Below are 8,198 nucleotides of genomic sequence, written 5' to 3'. Positions count from 1 at the left end.
CGCAGACACTGGTTGTCATCAATGAAGGGTTTGTAAAAGACACTCAGAGTCTCTACTTGTACTAAAAATGATGGCAACTCATTTCTCTTTTTTTTTTATTTTTTTTTTAAATTTTTTTATTAAATCATAACTGTATACAATGATATGATTATGGGGCGTCGCAACTCATTTCTCTATCAGTCATGAGTAGGTTGTCCCAGAAAGGGACATCCAAGGAAATTCTTTAGTAAAACCCTTGGCAAAATCCTTGGTAAACACATTTCTATCACCCAATTTTCTCCTCGTATCTCTGGGCTAGTTAGGAGGAGAAAGGGAGGGGTAAAATTATGTGTTGGAATGAATATTTCTGTAAGCTCATTAAGGAAGGACACATCAGGCCTAATAAGAAAACAATTTTCTTCTCTTCTCCCACTGCTAAGTTAAGAGATCCCAAGGTCAAGGCTAAGTCATCCCCAAGCTGCCTTCCTACAACTTTTCCTTCATTGTGATTAAGGATAATTTATTGCAGACTCAGATCGGAGATTGGGGGAAATGGGGGAATAGTGGCAGAAGGGCCTACATTCCAATGGATGAAACTAGATAGCCAAACAATTTTTTAAAACATGACTTATCTCTTTATGTGACCCTTGTTTACTTGCCTCTGGGGCAAGTGATTTTATAGCATGTTGTATCATGGTGCCTGATAAAACCATTGAAAAAAAAAATTATCCACAATATTAGGAAGTAGTGAGCTATAAAATTGCTAATTATTTTCTACTAAATTTACTTTTAAATAACTTTAGACATCAATTACAGGCACCATTAAGCACTGGGTGTGTTTACCAAACAAGGGCAGCACATTGCTGATTCCCGCCCCATCTGTGTGGACTTCTCATTCAAGTTCACCACCCCCTTCAGCTGCCCTCCCCAAACCCTCTTCACAACACAGCATTAGTATCAATAGCCAAAATTACACTCCATTAATAATGGCAGATTGCTTCCATTTTAAGTGTCATTGCCCACTCACACCCCCAGTGTCTTAGATAAAGGTTAGTTTAGGAGAGTATTTTAATTTTAATTGTCAGTTTTAGGCGCATTTCCCAGCCTAGTGTTTCTCTGCCATTGCTACATATTAGAATCACCTGAGAACTTAAGGTATACACATATATGTATATCAGAGCCCAATTTCTGACTGATTTCATTGGGACCTTTTAACAAATTATTTTAAATGTATCCCCAGTGATTCAAATGTGCAGCCGAGGATGACAGCCATGGCTCCAGTCATCCCCAGCTGTAGGCTTAGGCCTCCCTGGACCAGAGAGGTAGTAGCACTCTAACCTCTGCTTCCCCCCTCAACCCTGTGCTGCTAGCTGGTGGAGCTTTGCATTAAATACCAAGGCAGAGGCTCAGCGCCCATAGCTCAGTGAGTAGGGCACCAGCCACATACACTGAAGGTGGCGGGTTTGAACCCGGCCCAGGCCTGCTAAACAACAATGACAACTGCAACAAAAAAATAGCCGGGTGTTGTGGTGGGCGCCTGTAGTCCCAGTTACTTGGGAGGCTGAGGCAAGACAATCGCTTAAGCCCAAGAGTTTGAGGTTGCTCTGAGCTGTAATGTCATGGCTCTGTACCGAGACATAGTAAGACTCTGTTTAAAAAAAATAATAAATAAAATAAAATAAAAATAAGTAAATAAATACCAAGCCAGAACCTTCATTCCTTGGGTCAACCTTACCTGTGGGATCTTCTCAAAGGAGGCTCTGCCTGCCAATTAGTCACAGAGCTTAGGGGTCTTTATAACTTTTCCTTTGTAGCAGTCTTTTCAAAGAGCCATTGGATACACCAGGGGTTTGGGCAGGACTGGGTGTACACCCAGACTTCTTTGCAACCATGGGCAAACCTCAAGGTCCTCACCTGCCAAATGGGGATAAAGGGCAGGTGCGGGGATTGCACACCTCGGCTCTGGGCAGAGGTTCAGAACACTCACTCCCATGTGAAACCTCTGCATTCTCCGTCCGGCTCTTCCACTCTCTAGCTGTATCATGTGGCCTCGCTCTGCCTAGGGTACTCTTCTCAGTTACTTCATTAGATTGTTGGGAGGATAAAGGTGTAAGTATAATAAAGGACACCTAGAACACTGGAAGGGATCATCAATGGTAGTGTCCATTTTTAGCGCAGAGCACAGATGCATGGTAGGTACGATCCTCCCCATTTGGAGGCTTCCACTAAAACTGAAGCTTTTGCCAACACTTTTACCCTTTCAAGAAAAGGTAATTGGGGGCCTTCACTCATCTTTTTTGTTCTTCCCCAAGTGAGGTGGAGTAGCCATGTGATTGATGAGAGCACGCCATCTAACGAGTAGCATTTGCTAGCAGATGTGAAAGCTATTCATGGGTTCCACAGTCTCTTCGCTTTCTTGGAGTGGCCTGTGGGTAGAAAGAAGAACTGAACAATGAACTGTTCTCCAGCTTCTTCCCATTCAACTGTGGATCAATTCTGGGTCTGCTATACAGCATGACATTGCCCCCACAGCATGAGAAGTAGAATTGGAAACCTCCATCCCCAGGGTCGGGTCTAACCCATGCTCTCCAGATGGCCTTCCTCTCTAGCCAAAGGAGTCAATGAGAGGGTTTGGGTAGCAAAAAATTGTGGTTGAGTTCCCACTTTGGCTATCAGTTTCTTTCTTTCTTCTCTTTAGTCAAACCCTGGAGCAGGGTTGAGGTGGGCCTTCAGCATCAGCATCCATTGTTGCAAGTTGGTATTCATTCTTCTCTCTGCCCTGTTGCGTCAATGCACAGATAGATCTCAGCAACACAGGGATTCCCAGTTGGGTCTGATCAATTTTCCTGCTATCCCTCTTAGACGCCATACCTGAGTCACCCACCATAATCTGTTTGGCTGACCTGTGATCCATTTTTCCTCACCTGGACACTGCTTCTCTTTCTGTTAATTCTCACTGTAGAAACCAAACCATTTCTTAAACATATCCTTTGCCAGAAAGAGCCTTGGAAATGAAGAGTTGGGTTGGTCTGGCTCTTGGTGCAGAGGAGACATTAGGTTTTAATAATGTATTGAGAGCATGTGAAATCCCAGATGTAACTATAATATCTAGTTGTAAATGCTGTGGTTGTGAGCTCAGTGGTGTAAGTGCTTGGGGCCAGTAGGTGGAATGTTGCAGTGAATTTTCCCCAACTCAGTCTGTATCCCAGGGCAAATGGCTATGAAAGGAAAGACTGAGAATATTAATTGATTTTTTTTTTTATTCTGACAAGTTCTCCCATTAGTACGAAATCAATACAATAACAGTATGAGGAGTTTGGAAAACAAAAGAAAATATCTTCCTTAAATACCAAAGTCTAACACAACTCAAATTTTATTTTATTTTTGCACCTTCCGTTCCCTGGCATCCCTATGCACATATAGGCTATTCCTATAAAGTCACCATCATCGCTTTATTCAGTAAATGATTACTAGACTCCAATTATGTGTGTAGCCTTCCACTAAGGAGTGTGCATGGAAGATTCAGTTCCTGGCCTTGACTAGCTTACTACTGAGTAAGGGGAACAGACATGCACACAGGTCATTGCAGCACTGAGAGGTTAAATCTTATGTCTGCATACAAATAGTGAAGGTGACAGCCTGATTCCTCCTAATGCCTCACCTGGTGATCTCAGACTCTCTTGAGAACACACTTAATGCAAAAGACTCAAACTGACTCCATTTGTTATAATTCTATAATCAGAGTTATTTGAGGTGGGGCCAGGGCATAGTGCTTTTTGACAGAATAAATAATATTGAGAGGTTTCACGTGACAATTCAGGTTTCTGGCTTCTCTTGATGAATAGGTCAGGTAACATTGGAGCTTTGCTTTTGGGGAGAAGGGAGGTGAGTTCAGACGAGGCAGGCTCACTTGTACCACAGTGCCACCCAAGCCACACTGCTAGTTAAGGCACCTGCCTGCCCACATGGGCACCTGAGTCTGTGACTGGGCTTTCCTGTGCTTCTCATGTTAGGAAGCCAAGGTCCTTACAGTGGTTCTCATGACTCCAGTGGTTTCCATCTTCTGTCTGACTCCATCTCCTTCCACTCTCTTTGTTAGTTTCTCTGTTCTCTTTTGCTCCCCTGTCTCCAAGCATGCCAGCACGGTCCTTCCTCAGTGTCCCCACATGCTAGCCTCTGTCTGGGATGCTCTTTTATATTTGCATCTTCATTCCTTTTCCTCTTGCAAGTCTTTGTGCAAAATTCACCTTCTCACTCATTTAAGATCACAAGCCCTTGATCCCTCCCCAAACCTCTTTAGTCTGTTCCATAGTTCCCATTTTAACATACTTTTTAACTTTAACACACAATATGGATTAATTATTTGTTATGTTTATTGCTAATCATCTATCTCTGCCCCACAAGAAAAGCAGAAATGGCACTGAATTCCCAGTGCCTAGAAGGCCACCTGGTGTCTAGCAGGTGATTAATTCTTTTTTGTTGAATAAATGACCCCTGATTAAATGGTTAGACTTCAAGTCAGAAAAACTAGTTTGTAATCCCAAGGCTACCTTGTGAGCTAACTGACCTTGGCAAGTCACCAAGTGACTCTAAGACTCAGATTCTTTATGAATAAATTATTGAGAGGCTTGAGAATCACATAGTTGACCCTTGAACAATGCAGGGGTTGGGGCACCGACTCCCCATGCTGTCAGAAATGCAAGTATAACTTTTGATTCCCCCAAAACTATAATGACTAACAGCTTACTGTTGACTAGAAGCCAACATAACATAACATGAAGTAACATAAACATCATTAACATTTATTTTGTATGTTACATGTATTACATACTATAGTATTACAATAGAGGAAACCAGAGAAAAGAAAATGTTATCAAGAAAATCATAAGGAAGAGAAAATATATTTACTGGCTCGGCGCTCGTAGCTCAGTGAGTAGGGTGCCAGCTACATACACTGAGGCTGGCAGGTTTGAGCCCATCCACGGCCAGCTAAACAACAATGACAACTGCAACCAAAAAATAGCCAGGCATGTGGCAGGCACCCATAGTCCCAGCTACGCGAGAGGCTGAGGCAAGAGAATCGCTTAAGCACAAGAGTTTGAGGTTGCTGTGAGCTGTGATGACACAGCACTCTACCCAGGGAGACTGAGACTCTGTCTAAAAAAAAAAAGAAAGAAAGAAAATATATTTAATATCCATAAAGCGGAAGTGGAACAATGTGAAGATCTTTATCCTCATCATCTTCACGTTGAGTAGGGAGGAAGAACAGGAGCTGGTATTGCTGTTTCAGGGGTGACAGAGGAAGAAAAAAACCTGCATATAAGTTGACTTGCACACTTCAGACCTGTGTTGTTCCAAGTTCAACTGTGTATGTCTGATGAAGGTCCTGGGCCAGATCACTCACCACATGTAAGACACGCAAGGCCAGAGACCATTAGTTGACAGTAGGTGTTTAGGAGTCAGTCTGGCCTTAGTTTGTCACTTATTGACCAGGGGATTTGGCAAGTTACTAAACTTTATGCCTCAGTTTCCTCATCTTTAAAATTAAGGACTACAAGGCTGCCTCTTCATACACGAGTTAGAAATAATAAACAATAAGGCATCATACCTATTAGGTGTTTCCCCCTTTTCCCTTAAAACTGAAGAGTATTTAGAAGACTTGGAACAGATCCCCAGTGCAGAGCTCCAGGTCTAAGCTTTTAAGACTAAGACTATTTGACTACTGAAAATCTGAAGGAGGATGCTAGGCAGAGTGCAGGGTAAAGACTTTGTTCTTTGGATGGGAAGAACCTTAATATGAGTTGCTATTTCTAGAGATGTGAATTCACAGTGGGCAGCCTAGAATCTCCGTGGGCAGGGCAGTGGCAGAGGTCAGTGGTTAGTTCCATTTAGATGAACCCATTCAAAGAAACTCATGAAACTTTGGTTTTTTTGATTTCCCACAGCATTGAGGACAGCAGGACTGTCCAGTTGACACAGAGGATGACAATGATGCTTTCTCCCCAGGGCTGCTAATGTGTGTGAAAACATCCCCCATTCCAGTGTGCCAGTGTTAGCCTGGGTACCTGGAATCAGGTGGTAAAATCACCAATTTGATAGCCTCTTTTCTTGCACTTAAGGTTTTCAAGGCTTCAACATAATCATCATGATGGGAAGAGCCATCACTGTGTAGAGCCTTGGCTGGGTCTGAGCACTTTACTAAGTGCCCTGCACAGGTTATCTTATGTCACAACAAGCTGAGAGCCAGCTTCCATTAGTATCACAATTTCAGTCAATTCCATCAAATTGGTTCAGGTTGGGAGCTGTAAATGGCTAGAAAAGAGGCTGGTTAGGTAGTCTTGGGCTGAACTGTGAAGAAACCCATGCTCCTCTTCCCTTTCCCTTTCAACCTGGGAGGTCATCTGGATAGTCAGTCTCCAAGCTTCACTCAGTTTCTCACCTGTAAGAGAGAGACCATCTGGTCTACCTTCCAGTACTTTTGCAAGGCTGAGATGTGTTGAGCAAGGTGTTAAGCCCAAAGTATGTTCTCCAGAGAAGCCGGAGCTCTCCTCTGTCACCCTATCTTTTATAAAGTCTATGTTATGAGCTGAATTGTGTCCCCCTAATATGATGGAATCCTAACCCATAGTACTTCAGAGTCTGATTGTTCCTGCTAACAGGGTTTTGAAAGAGGTAATTAAAGTAAAATGAGGTCAGACCATGTATGGGCAGGGTCTAATTTAATATGCCTGGTGTCCTTGTAAAAAGAGGAGATTAGGACACAGACACACCAAAGAACGACCCTGTGGAGACACAGAGAGCAGAAGGCCACCTAAAGCCGGGAGGGAAGCCTCTGAAGAAGTCACCCCGCAGGCACCTTGAGCTAACACTTCTAGTGTCCAGAATTGTGAGACAATCAATTTCTGTGGTTGAAGCCACCAATCTGAGCTACTTTCTTAGAGCAACCTCTGTTATTCTGCTAGTGCTGCCAACAGAACACAACAGACAGGGTTTCTTAAACAATAGAGGTTTATTCTCTCACCATTCTAGAAGCTGGAAAGTGTCTCCTCTGAGCCCTCTCTCCAGCGCTTGCAGGCGGCCACCTGCATGCTGCCTCTTCACAAAGTTGCTTCTCTGTGCTCCTCCAGCCCTATTGTCTTTTTCTCTTCTTAAAAGGATGCCAGACAGATTGTATTTGGGCCCCATCCTAAAAGCCTCATTTGTTTATTTATTTTGTAAAGTTTTTGACACATTTTAATGTAACCCATATCTTTTTAAAGTGCTATTTCTGGATACAGCACTTTAAATAATATCCAGGTTATTATGGGTGTGAAGACTTCGCCATATGAATTGGGGGGAAAACACAATTCCATATGTAAGGCAGATCTAGTAAACAACGTAGACCCTGAGCAATGTGGATTATTTAAATGAAGGCCTGGTTGGCCCCAGGAACAAGATCAGCTTAAGGGTAAAGCCAATAAAGTACTCAGCAGTCATGCCTTAGTGGTAAAGTTGCAAGTACCTTAACAGACCCTTCCTACCAATTCACTAAGCCTGCAGTCCTATCCTCTATGCTTTAGACAGTGTGCAATGAAGGCTGGAGAGACTGGGTAATTTACCTGCTGGAAAATCAACTGGAGAACGTGGGTCTCAGCTGTCTAATCATCTGAATGGTGCTATAGACATAGCCCATTTATGCAAAGAAATTGTCAGCCCAGAGAATCTTCTTGAAAAGCCCTTGCAGTGCTAATTGAAAGTAGAGATTCCTAGCCAGGCTTTGCAATTTTCACTCTCTGGGTCTATGGATAGTCCTGGGGAAATCTACATTTTTTTCTAAACAAACATTTCACATGATTCTTCAAGATGGCCTAGGTTTGAGTGGGAAACTAATGGATTTTAGGTCCCCAAACCTACATGTCATATGGTTGCACAGGTTGCGCACTGAGCCACAAGCTATACCTAGGGGCCCAGAGCAGAATTCCCAAGTGTTCTACATCATCCATAGGACCACCCCACTTTAAAGTTTGCTTTGCAACTCACCACTATTATTTCATAGCATAGCAATTGCATGGCTGAGAAAGTTAAGGCAAGGCCTGAGTGGATCAGTATTGGGATGAGGGGGGCAGATTTAATCTTAGTGGCCAGCACTGGGCAACAGTAGGGATACATAGACCAAGAAACAGTTCTGCCTGGACACAGTAACAAACACCAGGAAGCACCAGGTGACAGGATGAAATAAT

The sequence above is a fragment of the Nycticebus coucang genome, chromosome 12 (genome assembly GCF_027406575.1).
Source record: "Nycticebus coucang isolate mNycCou1 chromosome 12, mNycCou1.pri, whole genome shotgun sequence".
NCBI classification, from domain to species: domain Eukaryota; kingdom Metazoa; phylum Chordata; class Mammalia; order Primates; family Lorisidae; genus Nycticebus; species Nycticebus coucang.
The sequence above is the reverse complement of the archived record's forward strand: the minus strand, read 5'-3'. Positions refer to the sequence as shown.